The 22483-nt window shown below is 50.8% G+C and overlaps 1 long non-coding RNA gene across 2 annotated transcripts; it reads right to left on the minus strand.

Annotated features, from left to right (window-relative positions):
- Positions 1-2377: 2377 nt before the first annotated feature.
- LOC122203739 lies at positions 2378-19250 on the minus strand. Of its 2 annotated transcripts, XR_006195319.1 has the most exons (4): positions 19086-19250; positions 6232-7039; positions 5691-5843; positions 2378-2660 (listed from the first exon to the last, which is right to left on the minus strand). It is a non-coding gene; the product is annotated as an uncharacterized LOC122203739 (long non-coding RNA). The 2 variants fall into 2 exon arrangements; XR_006195320.1 differs by lacking the exon at positions 5691-5843.
- Positions 19251-22483: the final 3233 nt, after the last annotated feature.

A 22483-nucleotide genomic window follows, 5' to 3' on the forward strand; every position in this document is an offset into this window, starting at 1 on the left:
TTCTCATGGTTTGTGAGATTGAGCCCCTCCTCGGGATTCTCTGCTTGGGATGCTCTCTCTCCCTGTCTCTCTGTCCCTCCCCCACTCGTGCACACAAGCTCTCTCTCTCGAAAAACGAACTTTTTATTATTTTTTTTAAAAAGATATCACCATTCCTCCAAACCGGGGGAGGACAATTTTTTTCCCAAAAGGCCGAAGAGTACTCAGCTCTAATGTTGTGTATAAAGGCAGAGTGGTCGACCATGAGTCAATGAAGGGGCGTGGCTGTGTTCCAATAAAACTTTATTGGCAGAAACAGGCAGCAGCTAGTTTGTCTACCCCTGGTCTAGATGTCTGTCTCGCCAAGAAATTCTCCCCTCGATTTGCTTCTTCCCAACAGTGCCCTTTCACCTTGTAATGATAGATGATGATGATGGTGATGGTGATGATGTGATGAAAATGGTCATTGCTAACATTTAGTCTATGTCTGCCCCGGATCAGGCACTGGCCTCAGCCTCTTGTGCGTAGAATCTCAATTAGCTCCCACAGCCACCCCACAAGGTGCTGACGCTATCCTATGCCATAGCACGGTGAAAAACGGAGGCACAAAGAGATAAGACAGCCCGGGGCACATAATTTTAATGGGCAAAGCAGGCGGTCTGGTCTGAGCACTGAGTCTGGGGCACGAACAACTCGACTCCACGTGTCGGAATAACCATGTTAGTAGTAAGAACAATAATAACAACCTCGGCTGCAGGCTCTCTCTGTGCCGAGCACCCAAACACACGCGAAGGGCTTTGCGACGACCTCTCTGAATTTTCTCAACCACAAGGCAAGGTTAGCACCTCGCTGTGACAGCTACCCAGGGTGACACAGTCACAAGGTTGGAATCGTCCGTACCACCTGCCCCAGGCCCCAGTTGCTCGGAACCTTCCAGAAAATGGACCGTTTGACTCGATGGCCTTGTTCCCCCGACGCCTCGCTCCATCCCGAGTTTTTCCTTCCTGCGGGGGGCTGTGCCTTTGGACTCTCTGGGGGCCTTTTATCTTATCGGACCCTTTCCCCTGCTCACTTTGCTAGCTGTCACGTTTGTTATTCTAGGATAAACTTTCGGCCGATGTAGCACATACTTTGGGGTCAATGCCCTGTGTTATCCCCAGGATAGTTCAAATATTTGTGGCCTTGTCAACCTCCATCCCGCTGGACATGTGCGGTGGCGGAGTGGGAGGGGTGTTCCATGCCTGGAGACCAGTGTGGGCCAGCGCGTGGCAGGAGACCCTGCCTGGGAGGCCACTGAGGGCAGGCGGCAAACACATCGTTTCTTGGCCCCGGGTTGGATGCGTGCAAACGTGAAGAAGAGAGAGAGAGAGGCGAGCATCGGCCGACCCTCTCCTCTATGCCCGGTGCTTTCACACACGTTGAAATAAGTGATCTTCCAAATCCACCTGAAGGAAGGCATTCTTCATGACCATTTCATTGACAAGAACACTGAGGCCAAGAGAGCTTAGTGGCCACCACCAAAGGGATTCTTAATACTGTGCGTGCGTGTCTACACCGTATGCCGAGGCCTAGGAACCCCTTCTCAGAGTAGTGCTTCAGGATTCATAAAACAAAACTACATAGGATTAGGGGCGCCCGGGTGGCTCAGTCAGTCGAGCATCTGACTTCGGGTCGAGTCATGATCTCACGGTTCGTGAGCTGGAGCCCCGCGTCGGGCTCTGTGCGGTCAGTGCAGAGCCCGCTTCAGATCCTCTGTCTCCCTCTTTGAGCCCCTCCCCCACTTGTGCTTGAAACGAGTCATAACAACCACGATGGCGGAGGTGTCCTGGGACTAAGGAGTTCGAAATTCTCTGTGACACCAGTGAGGTTGTAGGCCAGGATCTGTGATCTGTACTGGTGACAAGGTCGTGGGGACGCACGGTCCATCCTGCCATGCGTCTGTTGCCTGCCTTCGTCATGGAAAGAAATTTCACTTTGATGTTCGTGATAACGAAGATGTGATATATTTTCTTCCCGATCAAGGTCACAGATGCCCTGAGTTGTATCCACGGAGCCCTCGGGGGTCTGGGGCCCCAGAGCGAGACCCTCCGAGCTGGGAGAAGCACGGCGGGGGCTGGGCCGGGCTCCAGAGATGCACACTTGCCACTGTGAGGTCCCCCCCCCCCCCCTCACATCCTGTCCTCTGGCTTTGTCCCCAAGTGAACCAGTTAGCCTGACTGCTGGCTGGGAGGGCAGGGCGGCCTTTGAAGCCATGCCTCTCTTTGATGTGCACATTCCGTCAAGGCCCTTCCTCCAGTTGGGCAAATCTCCGTTGCCCCCTGCAAACCCTCCCTTCGTGAACATCCCCCCCCCCCCACCCCCCGTCCCCGAAACAGTCCAAAGACCTCTCTCACACGGTTTCTGTTAGTTTTATTGTTTTTGTTTTTCCGACCGAGTAAACCGGCGGCCTGGGGGGGGGCCTGGACTTTCAGACAGAACTTTAGACTTTGGAGAACGACGTCGTTTTCAGAGAAGTCTTCATTCCAGGCCGGGCTTAAGAAACAGAGTGGCTTCGCTTAAGGAAACCATACACACGATTCAAATACAGCGGCACAATGACCGAGCCACGAGGGCTCTCAGACGTACACAGGGTTGGATTGAAACTCCTTGCTCTGTGGCTCTGGGGAAGTCACATACACTTGCTGAACAGAGAAGAGAGAGAAACCGAGGCAGGCTCAGAAGGGGCACCGACTGGGTACCTGGCACTGTCTTAGGCATTTACAGGTGTTTTCTCGAACCTTCCCAACAGCCCCCAAACAGCCCTACTTTCTCCCAATGAGAAACCTAAGGTCAGAGAAGTGATATGGCTTTTCCCAGGTCACACAGCATGAATGGCGGAACCCAGGCCTCGCTGGGCCTTAACGCTCCGCGGAAGCAAAGCCCCAGAGATCGCTCTGGGAGGCAGGGGACTGTCCCTTCCAGGGCAGGACTCCAAATGGTCCCACTCCCAGTGGGCTGACGGTGGCAGCTTCTCCTCCAGGATAAGAGTCAACATGGGCTGGGCATCTGGGTGGCTCAGCCCATTAAGCAGCCGACTCCTGATTTCGGCTCAGGTCATGATCTCACGGTTCGTGGGTTCGAGCCCCACGTCCGGCTCTGTGCTGACAGTGCGGAGCCTGCTTGGGATTCTCTCTCTCTCTCTCTCTCTCTCTCTCTCTCAAAATAAAGAAATAAACTTAAAAACAAGTTTGTTTTTTTTTTTAAAGTCAACATCGGCTACTCGCAAAGATGACACGAGGGAAGGGCTCCAGGATCTTCGAACAGGCTGAAGAAGGAGGGGCAGTGGGGGCCTAACCCATTGGAAGAGGCAGCTTTCTGCCGACCCAGCAGATGCTCCAGGGCTGGCTGGGCTGCAGGGATGACACAGGGTTGTGGCTTATGTCCACGCCGATGCGGAGGCTGCAAGACGAGACAGCCGTTGCCCGGGATGTGCTCGGACAGCTACCCGCATCACAGGAGCGTGACCGTATCTTCAGCACCACCTTCCTGTTGCCAAGACTCTGTGAACTTGAACTCCCGGGACCCCCGCATCACGCTTCTGTGGCCTCCCGGGACCAGGCTTGGGGCCCGACATCCCACGCAAGGAGATGAGCTTTGCCTGTCCCCTGGCCTCTCTTGCAACCCGGAGCTCACATCTGCAGCCCATCTGGAGGGGCTGGGGAGCACAGTCCAGTGTCAAGGGGAAGGAAGCCTCTCTGTGGGTATTTCAGGCCTGGCCTGGACAGCCTGACCCGCCTCCTGGGCCAAGATCAGTGGAGAAACTCAGCCCAGAGGGCCGCTTGACAGAGAGGCTTCTGGCCTTGACTTTCAGATTCCTGAGTCATCTCTCCTTGGGCCCATCCTCGGCCTGACTTCCTTGCAGGGGCCTTTGATGAACAGATGAGATAATGGATCTGCTTTGAAAAAGATAAAATGCTGAACAAAAGGTTGTGCTGGCCACAGCAATGGGTGTGATGGGCGGGCTAAACCTTGAACTTCCTTCCTGTCCCAGGGCGAAGACGGCTTCCAACCTCCACACATCCGGGGCAGCCAGCTTGCCCGGTGACCCCGCCTCTTCCCACCCCCATTAGAGCGAGTCGCATCCACGAACCGGCGGAATCATCAAAAAGGGATGATCGGTTTGGCCGGCGTTTGAATTTGCCCATTTTACAGATGAGGAGACCGAGGCAAGGAGGACTTAAAGAACGGGCTCAAGATCGGACAGCTACGTGGTACCGGCCCAGGCTTTGGACCCAGGCTTACTCATTCGAAACCCTGACCGGACACCAGGCATTTAGTTAAAACGTCTTCAGCTGGAACAAAATACAACAGAACCATGGCAACAACAAACATGCGATTTTGCAAAAAAAGTCCGTGTCGGAGTGTAGAAAAGATGACGCCCCCCCACCCCCCACCCCCCACCCCCCACCCCTCCCTGCAGCTGGGGCTTTTGGCGTGAGTTGTACCAAGCAGACGTCCCACCGCAGGAGGAGGAGAGATTGTAGGATCGCCCACGTGGAAGGAACGCCAACGACTATGTAGGGCCAGCACCCCCTCCACCGCAGCTACGCCAAGGGGCTGTCCGGCCGATGCTTGGACGCTCACGGACATCCTGCAAAGTGGCTTACGCCATTCCCAGACAGCTTACCTTTGGACAAACTGACAGGACCTGTTAGCACAGAAAAAGTTCTCTTCCTGGAGGAGCGTCTGGAAATGCGTGAAAGAGGGATGGGGGTCTCACACGGTAACAGCAAAACGTCTGAACCAACCTACGTGTCTCCGAACAGGGCAATACGTGCATAAAACGTAGTACAATTAACCCTTGAACAACGTGGGGGTCGGGGGGGACTGCCTCCTGGTGCAGCTGACAATCTGCACGTAACTGTGGATCCCTGGAAACGTAACCACTGATAGCCGACTGTTGACTGGAAGCCCTACAGATCACATAAGTAGGTGGCATTGTATCACATGTTGTATATGCGTTACGTAATATACGCCACATTTTTACAATGAAGCAAGCTGCAGGAAAGAAAACATCGTTGAGCCAATCCTAAGGAACCTGGCTGTGCTTCTTGAAGAAAATCTCACTCAAGGGGACCCGCACACCACATACCCCGGTTGTTCGAGGCTCAACTGTATCATCCTTCAACGGAATATTATATAGTCGTGAAAAAGAATATGCTAAGTCTAGCTGCCCAGTCTCTCCGTAACCCCACCCACCCACACGTACTGTCGTGAATTCAGAATGCGTATCCTCGTTTTCGTATGAGTTTCACAGACTGTACATGAATTCTGCAAAACATACGGGGTCTCTCGGGGGGTTTCAGGTTCTTAAATGGGCTACGGATCACTTCGTGATCCAAATTTTCTCTCTCTGCCACGGTTTTGAAAGATCCCCCTGTTGACACACAGACCTCTGTTTCATCTACTTTGATTGCGATCTTTTTGAAAAATTTTTCTTTCATTTATTCATTTTTGAGAGAGAGAGACAGAGTGTGAGCAGGGGAGGGGCAGAGAGAGAGGAAGACACAGGCTCGAGGCTCTGAGCTGTCAGCACAGAGCCTGACGTGGGGCTTGGACTCATGAACCACAAGATCGTGACCTGAGCTGAAGTAGGATGCTTAACTGACTGAGCCACCCAATTTGTGGGTGTCCCGATTGTGCTCTTAAAACATGTGCGTGCACAGAATTACCTGTGTCCAGTCCCCTGTTGGTGGGCATCTAAGTCGATGCCGATAAAGATTCTATAGTGGACATACTTGGGTATGTCTCCTTGGCCACACGTGTGAGGCTTTCTCCAGGGATGATGCCTTCGTTCCCCACGAAGTGACCTGTATGTCTTTCTCCTAATAAGCAAGGGCGTCCAGAGTGGAATCCAGTCTTCCAACTGTGGCCTCATTAGACTAGAACCTGCTATGTGCCCCTTTCCTAGGCATAGAGAACACAAGGCAAACATTCCGCCCACCCCCACCCCTGCCTCATCAGGGTTTATGATCTCATGCAGGAGAATGACAGTAAGAGAATATTCCAGGCTGTTAAGTAAACATAAGCGTGCAGTGTTTTGTGATGAAGAACGGGGGCAATGAGAGCAAGGACGGGGGGACCTGGCCTAGCCTGGTTCAGGGAAGGCTTCCTGGAGGAAGTGACGATTAACTGTGTTCCAAAGGTTGGGTGAGTAGAGAAGCATTTCAGCAGAGGAGACCTAGAAATGCAAGAGAATGAGTATGGTCCTACCTCAGGACTTTTGCACATGCTTTTCCCTCTGGCTGGAATGTTTCCCATCCAGTTTCTTGGTTGAGATCTTTGGAGATTGGCAGCTCCCCCTCATTTATGATCCGTGTGGTCCTGTCTGCCTCCTCACATCACCAGGTCCTATTATCTGACCGCCGAATGCTGTGTTGGTTCCAGCAAGGAAGAGCAGAGGGTGGGAGGTGGCTCTGGCTTGGCCTCCAGCCCCGGCCAACAGAACCCCTGTTAAGGCATAGACTCTGGAGCCACACTGCTTGGGTTCAAATCCCAGGTCTTCTACCTTCCAGCTTCGTGACCTCAGGAAAGTGAATTCCCATTCCGAGCAGGCTGTAAAAAAAGGATGAAAATACTCTCTAACCCTGAGAGTTATAGCAAGGACTCAATGAGGAAATGCATGTAACACAGTTAGCTTAGGGCCCCGAACACAGTGAGCACTCAATCGATGGTGGCAAAAATAATAACAGTGATAACAGTAATGACGTGGGCTGCTGCTTAAAGGAGTAAAAGGAAGTGGGCACTCTCCCTGGGAATGAGGAAGGAGAACTTCCCATGAGACAGCTCCAGACTGTCCCCAGAGACAAGGTGGGCAATTCCTGATGACTGATGACCTTGAGGCCCAGCCACCTTGCCTGGAAGCCTTTCGCCTTGAACCCAAGGGTGTCTCTCCAGCCGGACTGTGGGCGTAGAGCTAAGTAAATACTTCATCATCGATCAGCCCCCACGGTCCAGATGTTTCCCCAGAGGCTCAGATGGGGGTGAGTGGGAGGTCCCGTCCAGGTCTCGTTAGCTGTGCCTGCAGAAAAGGTATAAGAGGAGGTGGGGTGGGATACATCTCAGCCCTGCGCCTTGGGACCCCTGGCCTCTGATGTCACGATTGGACACCTCGTAACTCCTGACTGATGCAGGCGGGGAGACCTCATATGGTAGGTCCTTGGGACCTCTGAATCAGTAAGAACAAAAGTGTATCGTTGATACACTTTTAATAAATACCATGCACTGGGGCGCCTGGGTGGCTCAGTCGGTTAAGCATCCGACTTCGGCTCAGGTCATGATCCCGCGGTTCACGAGTTCGAGCCCCGCGTCGGGCTCTGTGCCGACGGCTCAGAGCCTGGAGCCTGCTTCGGATTCTGTGTCTCCCCCTCTCTCTGCCCCTCCCCTGCTCTCTCTCTCTCTCTCTCTCTCAAAAATAAATAAACATTAAAAAAAGTAAATAATAATAATAAATACCTGGCACCATACTAATCATATATCATCTTGCCAAAAACTTGCTACGGCTCTGCGGTGTGGGTCCTACTTTACCTCCATTTTCTAGAGTGGGGAAACTGAGGTTCAGAGAGGTGAAGTCATTTCCCCAAGGCCTGTTTGGTCAGCTGCAAACGCAGGCTCTTATCACTTAGGTACTTAGAACAATCCTTTTCCCCTCTACTGCGTGTCTCTTAGCAGCTGGGATCTTGGGACAGGGACCTCAACCCCCGTGTGCCTTAGTTTCTAGAGACACTACCTCCTACTGTCGCAGAAAGGATCAAAACCGGTTAGTGGGTGCCCAAGGCTCGTGTCAGTATCTGCCTTGCCTCAACGATGCTGTGGGGGATTATCTGAATGATGAATGTATTTCTTCTTCGGTGTTTGTTGGTCATTTTATTTCTTTATTTTGTGAATGGTCCCTTCATGGAGTTCCCTCACTAGATTGGCATTTTGATAAGGTGTGTTTTTTTTTTTGTTTTTGTTTTTGAAGACTGGAGAAACTTTGTGACAAAGGACATATTGGTACTCAGCACCAGGCGCCCACCCCACGAGTATGGGATGGGGATTGATCACAGGGGCTACGTCAGGCTTTGAACCCCCGCAGCCTTCAAGGACCAGGGGGTGGCTTCCACACTGGGAGACAGCAGACAGACTCCAGGGGAACAGGGAATCAGGAGTTCACATGAGAATTAGAGATTCCCCTCTTAGTGGACCACCCGGACTCGTCGAAAAGAGCCAAGGTCTTCGAGAAGATCTGTCTCCCTTCTATTACTGAAGAGGTCTGAACTCCCAAGGGGCCTCTGCCGGGGTGGGGGTGGGGGGGCTGACTTCCTGCCTGGGACCTTTCCAAACCTTCCTCTTGAACCCTGGCCGACCAGCTCTCCTTCCCCGCTCTCCGTTCCCTCCATGCCCCCCTGCTGTGGGCCCTGCCCCGGATCCTGGCAACATCCTGTTCTTCCCTTGAACGAAACTCCCCCTCCAGCTTCCCAGCGCGATAGGAATCTTAAAGAAATGCTTCCTGTCTCTTGACCACCTTATCGCCCATTCCTCCCGAATGGCTGACGTTCAAGAAACACACAGGCAGCCCTGCACTCCCTTCTAATTTTAAACCTGCCCTCTGAAGCTCTCTCCTCTTCCTTCTTAAGGTTCCGGGAAAGGCCAGGGGGGTGTCAGAGGTCTCCGGTGACCCGCTGAGTCAGCAGAGACTGAAGGTCTCCTCCAGTTCCCAGGGAAGGAGTCTGGAGCTGGGAGATCCTGGGTGAGGCCACTCACGGGCCCGGCCCCGGCAAGCCTGATGTTCTAGGGGCAGCAGATGCTTACGTAGGGTATCTTTCCTGAACTCATAAACGAGGTTAGGAATAAAGGCCAAGTAGGGGTATCCGAGAGGCTCCATTGGGTAGGGATGGGACTCTTGATTTCAGCTTAGGTCATCGTTTCGTGGCTGGTGGGTTTGAGCCCCGCTGACGGCACGGAGCCTGCTTGGGATTTCGCTCTCTTCCCCTCTCTCTTCCCCTGCCCACCTCCTCTCTGTCTCTCAAAATAATCATCATAATCATAATAATAAAAGAATGAACGGGGTAGAGATACTCAAACACGTGTATCACGTAAGGAGCCAGGAAAAACTCGGGCACGGACATACCGAATGGTCCTTTGACTCGTGCAATACTGTGTGGCCCAGGCCCCAACATCCAGGCATTCACGTTTGCTGGCAGAATCTGACCACTCTTGGTCCTTGGGAGGCTGACTTCCGGCCACGTCACGTGACCCAGTCAGGCCCCCGCCAGTGAGAGCGCGGCCGGCCAGCGATTGGCTGCGGAGGAAGACGTGACACAAGTCGGCCCGTTTGGGACCAACGGAAAGCGGAGGCTGAGGCTGACTTTTCTGAACTTGGGGCAGAGTCGCCCTTTCAGGCTCCGGCCGCTGACGTCCCTGTCGGGCTGGAGCCTACGGGAGGGGCAGCGGAGCCGGGATCCAGAAAGGACAAGCAGAAGGCCTGACCTCACCTGATTCCTCGAGTCTCTCTCTGAAGCCAGTATTTATTTATTTATTTATTTAAAATTTTTTTAAAAAAATTTTTAATGTTTATTTTTGAGAGAGAGAGAGAGAGACAGAGCATGCACAGGGGAGGGGCAGAGAGGCAGAGAGAGACGGAGACACAGAATCCAAAGCGGGCTCCAGGCTCCGAGCCGTCAGCCCAGAGCCCGACGCGGGGCTGGAACTCACGGACCGGGAGATCGTGACCTGAGCCGAAGTTGAATGCTCAACCGACTGAGCCACCCAGGCGCCCCACACATTTTATTTTATTTTTTATTTTTTTATTTTCACTTATTTTTTCCAACATTTTTATTTATTTATTTATTTATTTATTTATTTTTGGGACAGAGAGAGACAGAGCATGAACGGGGGAGGGGCAGAGAGAGAGGGAGACACAGAATCGGAAGCAGGCTCCAGGCTCTGAGCCATCAACCCAGAGCCCGACGCGGGGCTCGAACTCACGGACCGCGAGATCGTGACCTGGCCGAAGTCGGACGCTTAACCGACTGCGCCACCCAGGCGCCCCTATTTTCACTTATTTTTGAGACAGAGACAGAGCATGAGCAGGGGAGGGCCAGAGAGAGAGAGGGAGACACAGAATCCGAAGCAGGCTCCAGGCTCTGAGCTGTCAGCACAGAACCCGACACGGGGCTTGAACTCACGGACTGCCAGATCATGACCTGAGCTGAAGTCAGATGCTTACCCGGCTGGGCCACCCGGGCGCCCCCGAAGCCAGTTTTCCTCTTGGAATTTTCAGTCACCTGAGCCAATAAAATCCCATTGTCTTTAGTTTTCTGTTGCCTGTAACCACAGACAATGGTCACCTCCCTCCCCCCCCTCCCCCCCTGCACACCCGCACACAAGCATACACAGCAAGGTGGGGAGAAAAAAGAAAAACGTGTACTGAGCCTGTATCACATGCCAGCTTTCCGAGCGAAAGATCATTAGTCCCATTTGACGGATCAAAACCCCGAAGGTCAGAGAGGTTAAGAGGCCTACCTAAAGTCACACAGCCAGGAGGTTGTAGAGACCAGATTTCAATCCAGGTGTGCCTACATCAAAGTTCTCACTTTTTTGCGGAACGCTGAGCTGTCTTTAAAAGAAGATGAAGGAGGGGCACCTGGGTGGCTCAGTCGGTTGAGCGGCCGACTTCAGCCTTGACTCAGGTCACGATCTCGCGGTCCGTGAGTTTGAGCCCCGCGTCGGGCTCTGTGCTGACAGCTCAGAGCCTGGAGCCTGTTTCGGATTCTGTGTCTCCCTTTCTCTGACCCTCCCCCGTTCATGCTCTGTCTCTCTCTGTCTCAAAAATAAATAAACATTAAAAAAAAATTAAAAAAAAAATAAAAGAAGATGAAGGAGGTCTTCTAGCCGAGACTGTGGGAAGTGAGTTTGGCCACCGTAATTAATTGCAAGCCTTCTGTGTACCGCGTCCCGCGAGAGATGCCCCTTCAGGCCCTTCTTGCCCTTTCCTGATCTTGCCATAGTTCTGTGAAACAGTAGAATCTCTTCTTTCTCTTCCTTCTCAGGAGTTTTCGCTCGCTTCTCTTCCTCGGCTCGCCTCCAGCCCGGGGATGTCCGGCGGTTCACCCTTCGTCGACTCCTCGGCTCTTAACGTGCCTCTTCCCTAAGCCTCAGGCCCATAAACACCTACGTGCGTCTCCTCACATCTGCTCCTGGATGTCCCCCAGGCACCTTGAGCTCGGGACGTCCAAAATGAAGCTTATCCCCTGCCCCCAAACCTGCACTTGCCCCTCTGTTTTCCAGCTCCTCTGTGGCACGATCGGCCATCCACTCAATCAAACTAGAAAAATCTCGGAGTCCTGTCCAACCTCGTCTCGTCCTGCACGCGCCCCACCTGATCCATCATGCAGTCCCGTGACTTTTACTTCCCACATAATCCCCGAGCTCGCCCTTGCACTCCATTCCGGTGAGCGCTGTGAGCACCAGCACATGGGGGGAGAAATGATGGCGTGCCTCCTGCTTTCGGAAACCAGACCTGGGCAGCACCTTGTGGGCACCAGGATCTAACACAGAGCTGGATATTGTTGTCCGTGCTGCTATCTTCTCGTGCTGCTGATATCTCATAATCGACACGACTACAGGCTCGTGGAGTTTACCCTCATGAGATACAAACTCTTTCTTGACCAGACCATGGTGTGTGTGTGTGTGTGTGTGTGTGTGTGTGTGTGTGTATCTATACACGTATGTCTGTGTGCATATGTGTTTGTGGGTTTCCTTCCTTTTTTATTTTATTTTTTTTTGGAGAGAGAGAGAGAGCTCTAGTGGTAGAGGGAGAGAGAGAATCCCAAGCGGGCTCCACACCGAGCATGGAGCCCGATGTGGGGCTCAGTCTTACGATCTTGAGATCACGACCCAAGCGGAAATCAAGTCAGACGCCTAATGACTGAGCAAGCCAGGCGCCCCTGTGGGTTTCCTTCTTGATACTTATTCCTATCCCCCTCCATTTACAGAATCCACAAGATATGGAGAATCCCACAGGATGTTTCTCTCTGCAAACCCCCAAACTTGTCTTTCACTGGGTCATGGTTAGTGTCATTTCCATAGCCTAGCACTCATGTGCTACGAGACGAGTTACCTCTGCTGAAAGTCGAACGCAACATCGAGATTTACCGGAAGGACCATGGCAAGGCTTAAATAAGGATCTGCCTGCAAAGCACTTAACCCGTACCTGGCACACAGAAGCATCTAGTACCTCCTAGGACTGTGGTAATCATTATTACCATTCTTATAAGGAAGAGGCTCTTTTTGTTATTCTCATGTTCTTTCTGGGTCATGTCCTTAAAATTTCACTTCTTGATAAATGATTACAGACAGCTCAGACAGAGCAGTTCCCTTTTCATCCTGAAAATGAGCACCACCTCCTTAATTAGCAGCCGCTGGGAATATCACAGCGTTGTTCTCTCACTGTTTATATTAACAGCTTTCATTCATCACACATAAGATAATAGACATCGCATCGCACCACACCACGTGCGGAGAAAAAAAACACTCGAGTTAATTTGGTCTGAGTAGATGTCTGCACCCTCCGAGGAAATGCTCAGAACGGAAACTAGTTAAGCCTCTCTTTCTTTATACCGTCTGGAAGTTGAGCAGCGGCTCCCTGAAAAGGGTCTAAGAGATGGGCACTCACTTTAATTGTGTTCCCGTCGTGGAACAGTGACTTAGCCAGCGTTAATGCTTGTGCCTGCTTCACCAGCTTGGAAACTGAGGCTCAGAGGGACCAAGCCAGCTGTCCGAGGGGACAGAACTGGTCACTCCCCATACAAAGCAGTCGGCGCCATGGGTGAATGGTTGTTTGTGGGGATTAAGTAAAATAACACAGGCAAAGTGCTTACAGCAGAAGCGATCCCGGAGGACGCATTGTGTATGTGCTGGTCATCGTGCCCTGGAAATGAAAAAAAAAACCAAACAATTGTGGATGTTTTGCCTCGTCCTTTTTTAACAGCTGTCTGGGATTCTGAGTCGGGGGCCAGCATGCTATGGGTTACTGGCTAAATCCAGTTCCCAGCCTGTTTTTGTAAATAAAGTTTTATTGGCACACGACCACACCCATTCGTTTGCACATCGTCTGTGGCTGCTTTCACAATAGAAGGGTAGAACCTAGCCATTGTGGTTGCAACAGAAAAGCTAGATGTCCTCCAAAGCCTAAGATATTGACTCCACGGCCCTTGACAAATATTTTGCTGACTTTTATTCCTCTGTTCTAAACAATAGACATTCAGATTGAGTCCTTTTTTTTTTTTTTTTTTTTTGCAATTACCTCCGTATCCATGCATATTTGTACATTCATGCCAACGTAGCCGTAGGATCTATTCTTAGGTGTTGCCTTGCTGAGACAGGTAAAAAGCAGGAGGTTTCTGAGAACAGAGGGTAGTAGCTTTTAAAGTGTTGGGGTCCCCCGCAGAATTGGCACCTGACCTTTGTTGTTTGGGAAGGAGAAGTAGCTGTGAGTCAGGTTTGGGGCTTTCAGAGTTCCTCACTCATAGCTGCAACGACTCGAACCCCAAATCAGAGCAACTCAGCATCCCTGGACCACATTCGCGTCACAGTTTTATGCAACAGTGCGGCGACAGACATTTTGCATGTGTCTGCCTTGGGCCGGGTAACAGCGATACAAAATCTCCCAGAACTTAATTTTTAGTGCAGTGGATTCTGAACGGGTTTGAGTCTTGATGTTCTTTGGCGACTCGGGAAAGCTACGGAATACCTGTCCCTTAAGCTGCCCATTCACGTAAAATTTTGCAGAGTTTCAAAGGATTGACAGTTTTCCCCAAAGCCCTTCCATTGACTGTCATCTGTAAGCTCTTGGGTCAAGAATCACTTCTCTAAGGGAGAGACTGAGCCATAAAGAGCCAAATAGTATAAAGTGTCACAAATGTGTGTTTGAGGTACACACAACCTACAGTGGGTGTGTAAGAAGTGAGAAAGTCAACATTGCTTTGTGGAAGAGCATGGAGTTGGGGAGGTCAGGGAAGGGTCCTCATAGGAAATGGGTCTTGAAGGATGTGTAGGGGTTCCCTGGGCTGTCTAGAAATAAGGGAGGCAATTTCATCCAGGAAAAATCAATTGGGGTAGGAGGAGCTCTGAGAAGGTCTTAATGTTGATGCCTGAAAGTCTGGACTGTTTCCGGTTTGTCAACTGACTCCGGAAGGCAAGGGCAAATGTCTTAGCCTCAGTCCTCCCTCCCATCCGCCCTGGTCCCCCATGCCCTCGTCACACGAGGAGCAGAGCAGAGCTCACTCCCTTTTAAAAGTTGTCTGGAATCCAGAAATAAAAGGCTACACATGAATAAAATATCATCACCAACGCTAAAGAGGTCCAGTTCTCTGGTTTCGCTTTTCATGTCTGAAGTTTATCTCCACAGTCCCCCCCCCCCCCAACCCCGCGCGGCCTGCGTGGTCAGAGTTACAGTAGCAACTTGTCTGTCTTTTTCTTTTCATTCCCTTCTTGAGAGTTAGTAGTCATGTCAAGAAAGCGCTAAGAAGGCTTCCTGGTCATTCCGCTTCTCTGAAGTGCATGGTGCCCACGCGTGCACACACGCGCGTGTGTGCATGTGTGTGTACACGTGCACGTCTCCTAAAAGCCAAAACACTCTGGGTGGTTGAATTTTGGAGGACGAATACATTGCCCTAACACATTGGAAAGCACAGAACGGGCTCTAAAGGCGTGACTCGTGGGATAAAGAGTTCGGGCCGACGCTTAGGTTCAAATCCTACCTCATCCACTGAGCTGGTTTCCTAGAACTTCCATAACAAATGACCAGAAACTGGGGCGCCTGATACGACAGAAATTCCCTTACAGTTCAGGGCTGCAGACGTCTGAAATCAAGTGTTGGCAGGGTTAGCTCCTTCCAGAGGGGTTAGCTCCTTCCATGCCCCTCTCCTAGTTTCGGACGGTTGCTGGCGACCTTTGACATTCCTTGACCTACAAACACATCACTCCCAATTTCTCCCAATTTCATCTTTCCATGGTGTTCCCCTCTGTGTCTGTGCCTCCAATCTCCCTTCCCCTTATAAGGACGCTAGTCATTGGATTTAGGACCTTCCTAAGTCGAGGATAATCCCCCCTTGAAATATTTAATCACATCTGCAAAGATCCTGTTTTTAAATAAGTTTGCATTTGCAGGCTCTGGGTGGACATGTCTTTTGGGGGCCACCATTCAGCCCGCGATAGCCGCATACTCCCCGAGTGCCCCTGGATGTGTTCCTTCCCCACTGCTGAGCCTTAGAGGTGCTCTCCTCTGGAAGTCGGGGCTGCTGGTAGAACTTCACTCGACGGTGTAAGATAATGCGCGTAAAACCCACCGCGCCAAGCCCAGCACCCTCGAGGCGCACACACAAAGGGCGGTGCTGTGATTCATAGTAACGAGTGATATCAGCGTTGCTGTCTCTCAACCAGGAGCTCTGACACGCAGAGGGTGGGGCAGCGCGACCTCAAACATCTGGATGACAAGATCGTGGTGCTTTCCGGCTCCGGCTGTTTGACATCCCGTAGACCCCAGAAGCAGATGACGGAATGTCAACATGAGGGACTACCCTCTTCCTTTTCCCCCAGACGCGGTTTGGCAGGTCGACTGAGCCTCCGTCTCATGGACACCTGCCACCGAAGACACACGCTGTGTTTTTTCGAAGTCAGTTACCGATGATTCCCATTGACTAGGCGGCTGCCTTGAGATGGTGTGAAATATACGCAGAGTCTAGAGGCCCCTCTAAAGGGACTGGCCGGGAATGTCATGCACCCGGGGGTCACGCAGAACTACGGGTTTGAATCTCAGTAGTGCTACTTGGGAGCTGAGAGCCTCTGAGCAAATCTTTACACCCCTTTGGCCCCTCGCTTTCCTCTTCCTTAGCCTGGAACCAATTATGCCTCTTGCAAGGTTATTCTTACCATTAGCTGAAATGATATATATTATATATTACATATCACGTATTAAATACTACATATCATATATTATATATTACATATTATATGGTATATATTATATATTACATATTATATGTATATATTATGTTGTATAAACAACATATAATATAAAGTATATATTATTATAATACATAAAAGTATATCTATGGTTTCTATATGCTGCAAGCACTCAGTAAGGTTGGCATCATTATTATAATCACTATTCATAGTAAATTACGCAGCATATTGGTTCAGATGATTTGTATGGAAAGTTGGTGAATTCTGTCGCACCCCCGTAGCAGACCGTTTTGCTAGGCAGTTGACTTGACAGTCCCCAGGCACTTGTGGCTAGAAAATACAGATTCAAGCCCTGCTTCCCCTCTCCCGGCTATGTGACTTCCCCTCTCTGAGTTTCAGTGACTGCCTCTATAAAATGGAGGTGATAAAACCCTCTCTTTTTTATGAAACAAGCCTCCTCTGGGGCTTAACGGAAGCCTCTGTTCGTCCTCGTCCAGTCAACAAGTATGTACTGAGCCCTTACTAAGGTGCAGGCCTCGGACAAGGATGGGAGCCGTGGTGAGCACAAGACGAGATTCGTTCTTGCTCTCAGGGCGCTTGTAGTTCGGAGAGTGTATTGTAAGCGAGGAGGGAATCTATCAGTGTGACGGCCTCTTCTTCTGATTCAGCCTTATTATGCTTTTTCCTCTGATAGATGAATGCAGGTGGGAGTGCATCCTACGAGGCGTTTTCAAATTTGGCCTGACTTGGGGCAGGGCTCGTGTCCTACTGGATGTGAGGGCATGCAGCTGGCGGATGCTTCCGCAGCCCCGGCCTCCTTGCCTGCCCCTCCCCCACCCAACCAGCAGCATTCCTGGTTTCGGGGTGGGGGGGCATTTTCCAGAGTCTGGAAAACCGCTGCGAACCCAGAGCTTCTGCTTTGTAGGCATCTGGGCTTCCGGGTTTCAAAAACTCCAAGCCCTCTGAATTGCACGCTTAAAAATGCTTAAAATAGCAAATTCCGTGTTATATGTATTGTATCAGAATAAAAAGAACGTTGAAAAAAAAATTCGAAGCCCTGACGTACTCTGGGCAAAAAATTTCATCCAGAAACAAGACTGGAAGGCATGGGGGGAGGGGGGTGATCTGTGGACGAGCTGGCATGCCTTGCCTCAGAGCTGGGCAGTAGAAAGAGGCTCCAGAGCTTTCCGTGACGGCCGTGTCCCTGCTGTGGGCTCGCAGGATGGAAATCCAGCCTCCAGAAGAGCTTAGAGAACAGAAGGAAGAGAAAGCCTGTGCCTCCCCCAGGCAGGCAAGGCATCTGGAGTGAAAAATCGGAGATGCTCGTCGTCCGCTGTCCAGCATCCGCTTGCAAGGCTCTGAGAACATCGCCTCCTCGAGTATTAGGCCCTGGGCACTTCTCTCAGAAAACCCTTTTCATCGTGGTAAAATACGTATAACATAAAATCAACCATTGTAACCATTTTTGACTGTACAAATCGGTGACATCAATTACGCTGACGATGTTGTGCAACCATCGTTTCCCGTCTCCCAACTTTGCCATCACCGGAAACAGACGCTCTGCAAACATGTGGCAGTCATTCCTGATTCTCCCCCTCGCCTTGCCCCTGGTAACCTCTTACCTACTTGGCGTCTGCATGAGTTCACCCGCTCTAGATATTTCAAGTAAGTGGAAGCATGCAAAGATCTGTCTTTTTGTGCGCTAGCTTGACGTTCTCGAAGTTCACACGTGTTGTAGCATGTACCGAAATTCCATTCCTTTTTATGGCCGGATTCCATGGTGTGCACAGGCCACCTTTCCTCTATCCATTCATCTGTCGATGGACATTTAGGTGGTTACCACCTTTTGACTCTTGGGAATGATGCTGTTGTGAACACGGGTGCATAAATAGCTACGTGAGGCTCTATTTTTCAATTTGGGGGCGATCGTGGGGGCCGGAATGGTTGGGTCATCTGGTATTTTCCATATTTCGCTTTTTGAGGATCTGCCACGCTGTTTTCCATGCAAGCTGTGCCATTTTATATGCCCATTTTTTGTCATTTATATGTCATTTATGTGTCATTTTTCTTTCTTTTAATTGCAGCCGACCTAGTGAATGTGAAGTCGTATCTCATTGTGGTTTTGATTTGCATTTCCCTAATGACTAATTACGATGACTAATTACATTCCTTAATGACTAATTATAAAGCACTTACTAGCCATTTATATATTTTCTTTGGAGAAATGTCCCTTTAGGTTCTTTGCCCGTTTTTAAACTGGGCTGTTTATCTTTTTGTTACATTTTAGGAGTTCTTTATATATTCTAGATCTTAAGCCCCTGTCAGATATCTTACTTGCAAATATTTTCTCCTATTTTACAGATTATCTTTTCATTTCCTTGATGATGTCTTCTCGTGCCCAAATGTTTTAAGTTTTGGTAAGGTCTAATTTGCTTAGTTTTTTCTTTGTGGTTCGTGCTTTTGATGTTATGTCTAAAAATCTGTTGCCAAATCTAAGGTCATGCATGATTTTCCACTACGTGTTTTTTTTTAATGTTAATTTAACCCTAACGTTTCGTGCTTTTGATGTTATGTCTAAAAATCTATCCCCAAATCTAAGGTCATGATTTTCCACTACTTTTTTTTTTTAATGTTAATTTGTTTGTTTGGAGAGAGAGCGTGCACCAGCGGGGGAGGGACAGAGAGAGAGGGAGAGAGCATCTCAAGCAGACCCCACGCTGTCAGTGCAGAGCCCGATGTGAAGCTCAATCCCGTGAACCCTGGGATCACGACCTGAGTGGAAGCCAAGAGTTGGATGCTTAACACACTGAGCCACCCGGGTGTTCCAATCCTGCCCACCCCCCACTCGCTGCTATGTTTTCTTCTAAGAGTTGGTGTCATTTCAGCTCTTACATTTGAGACACGGATCCATCTGTTTTGGTGCCACACTCTTGAGAAGGCACTCACACTCAGGGTCGTGCAAGTGAGAGTTGGTATCTGACAGCGAGTTGCGTCTTCAATTGTCCACCCTCGGTGCCTCCCATCCCTTCCCTGGGGGAGCCCGTGGCGGTGGCAACCCTCCCACACCTCACCTGAACCAGGCACAGTGAGGGAGGTCAAGAGCAGGCTAGCCAGACTACCTTGGCAGATGGGTCTCGGATGATAAACACACGAAGGAGGCACCAGAGCCCCATCCTGCGTGGCCCCAAGAGTGGCGTGGAAGCACCCAAGGAAGGTGACAAGGTCCAGACAAACTCTGACAATGAGACAATGCAGGAGACACCCAGGCACTGGGATAACTCAGCGCTTGCTGGGAGGGTGGAATGGCCATGGCCTCAGAGCCTGTAGATCTTAGCCATGACTTCATAATTTCAGAGAATGTGGGGGTGATCAGGTTCCAGACAGACTAAGCCAACCCTGGATTGACCGTCATTAGCCTCAGTTAACAGAAGGGAAACTTCTGCGACCCAGTGGGATCGAAGCTCTACCTAGGAATTACGTTCTGCCATAGAAGAGGCAGGAAAGATCCATGGCAGGGCGACGCTGACACCATCCCTGAATAGAATGCGTGGAAGTGATACATTTTACCTCAATTTCCCACGTTCTATGTCACTCATTTTCCCCAGGAAGGGAAGACTGCTTTCCAGCCTATATTTCCACTTTGGGGCAACCGTGTGCAAGCAAAACTTTTACGAAGAGGCAGAAATCTCTTTTGGTGGTGGTTTTCACTTGGGGAAGGGGGTGATTTTTGTCCCCGGGGTGAGGGGACACTCGACAGTGTGTGCACTGAGGAGGAGATTCTACTGGCATCTAGCAGGTAGAGACCGGGGACGCTGTTGGACACCCTCCTGTGCACAGAGCCCCGCCCCGCCACGATGACAGAGTCCATCCCCGAATGTCAGTCCTGCTCAGGTGGAGGACCCCGGGGTCCAGTGGCATCTGTCATGCTCTCTGCACAGGCAGAAGGCAGCACGTCTTCACGCTTCTCATCGTCACGTCTCAGGGAGAACGTAGGGCTGGGGGGTGTCAGCTCAGGTGTCTCTGACTGGCTAGGAGCCTTCGGCAGACCCTTCCACCACCAGGAGACTTTCATTCTGCATAGCTTTAAAATTCCAAGATGCCTCCTGATCATAGTCAACGGTAGTGGGAATGAGCTGATTATTGAAACAGCGATGGAAAGTTCTCAAAAATGCTTCCAAACACTCTAGGAGACCAGGATCCCAGCCCAGACCGCCTTTCCTCTAGACGTTTGTGTTATTCAAGGTGATTAGCGCTAGCTGCCATAACGACCCATCACACGTTGGTGGTTCAGTGCCATAATGGTTTGGATCTCGCTGGTGCCACAATCCAACCTGGTTGGGTGACTCCTTTGGGTGAGCCTTCATAATTAGCAGCTCAGAGACCCAGGTGCCTGTCTTCCTTCTTTCCTTCACCTTCTGTATCCTCCGAGCCTTGGAGTACTTTGCCTCCGGTTTCATAGATGGAGAGAGAAAGCAGAGAAGTTCAAGAGGAAGGTTTTCTTAGGGGGCAGACCTAGAGGTTGTGGGTTGTTTTCCAATGGCTGACCCTTGGCCACATGATCCCACCTGACTGCAGGGGAGGCTGGAGAAGGTCATCCAACTCTGGGCGGAGGGCGAAAAAAAATGGGTTTGGAAAACACGGAGTGGCCTCCTCTACAACGTCCTTTTTTACCCACACAAACATATGTGGGTTCGGTCTGGATTGGGTTTTGAGTCATGCAGACTGGGAGTTTTATCTTCCATAAGCACCAGAAGGGTGTTACACCCGCTCCCCATCAGAGGGTAAAGTGCATCCACCCTAGAGCTTGTCTTCCACACAGCAAGGATTTGTGGACGTCTTGCCGAGTGCCAGGAACCGTCCTGGATCCTACGGCACTTGAAATCTAGTTGGGGAAGACAGTGCATGGGCACATGTAAACACACAGACAGACAGACAGACATGTCTTTGAGGGCATTCTGCAGTACAGACACTAGCCTGCCTTTATTTAAACAAATTTTTTTTTAACGTTTATTTATTTTTTGAGAGACAGAGAGTGAGCGGGGAAAGGGCAGAGACAGAGGGAGACACAGAATCCGAAACAGGCCCCAGCTCTGAACTGTCAGCACAGAGCCCAACAGGGGCTCGAACCCACGAACTGTGAGATTGTGACCTGAGCCGAAGTCGGACGCTTAACCGGCTGAGCCACCCAGGCGCCCCATAGCCTGCCTTCATTTTAAGAGGGTTTAGGCCAAGTGCCTAACTCTTTTTTTTTTTAAGCTTATTTATTTGTTTTGAGAGAGAGAGACAGAGGGAGAGTAGAGGCAGAGAGAGGGGGAGAGGCATAATCTCAAGCACGCTCCGCGCTGTCAGCCCCAATGCGGGGCTCGAACTCACAAACCATGAGATCATAACCTGAGCCGAAGTCAGGAGTTGGATGCTTAATGGACTGAGCCACCCAGGCACCCCCTTAAGTGCCTAAATCTAACTGAGCTGGGCCAGTCGGAGTTTTCTCTCCTGGGAATTTGCAGTGGGGATTTGGAGACTGAATTTTCCACCCAGTTTTGGAGGCCGGAAGTTCAAGATAAAGGCATTGGCGGGTTTGATTTCTTCTGAGGCCTCGGTCCTTGCTGTATGAAGTGGTTGTCTCTCCACGCGGCTACATCCCTGGTGCCCTAACCTCTTCTTATAAGGACTCTAGGCATATTGGATTAGAATCCTACCTTAACAGCCTTGTTATAGCTCACTTACCTCTTTAAAGGTCTTCCTTCTCTCCACTTACTGTGACGTTCTGAGCTGCTGGGGTGGGGGGCTGCAATTTCAACATCTCCACTTTCGGGGGCGGGGGGCACAAGTGAGCCCGTCATACCCGGCTAGCTTTTCTGTCCTCCCATTGCGTGAGAACGTGATTTCCCGCCACCGGCTCTTCTCACTTTCCGCCCCCCAGCATCTTTAGTTGGTGTCTGTCCCCGTCCGTTGCAGAATCCCGGCCCGTTCGATTCCTTCCTTCTTCCGTGCTGTCCTCAACAGGACATTTGTTCTGTAGCAGACATGGTCTTAACCTTTGGGACACACCCAGGGACCCGAAGATGAGTGAGACCTGGGTGCCGCCCTCAAGGAGTTAGCACTGTGGCCTTCTGGCAATCGCGGGCTGGAAGTTTCAGGCAGGAATTAGTCCCTATGGCCCAGACACGGATGGTATATGGCCACATCATCTGCTGATTTGGCAGTGGTCTCTCCAGGCATCGCTTCTTTTAAAAAAAATGTTTATTTATTTATTTTGAGAGAGAGAGAGAGTGGGGAGGGGCAGGGAGAGAGGGAGAGAGAGAATCCCAAGCAAGCTCCGCACTGTCGGCTCAGAGCCCGACAGGGGGCTCCATCTCACGGAGTGTGAGAGCACGACCTGAGCCGCAATCAAGAGCCAGACGCTTAATGGACAGAGCCACCCAGGCGCCCCATAGGCACTGCTCCTCTTGACTAAGGGACAGATGACACAGCCTCAGACAGGTCTATGGCTTGGCCACGGGGTAAGAACCACGTG

The sequence above is a fragment of the Panthera leo genome, chromosome D3 (assembly GCF_018350215.1).
Source record: "Panthera leo isolate Ple1 chromosome D3, P.leo_Ple1_pat1.1, whole genome shotgun sequence".
NCBI lineage: Eukaryota > Metazoa > Chordata > Mammalia > Carnivora > Felidae > Panthera > Panthera leo.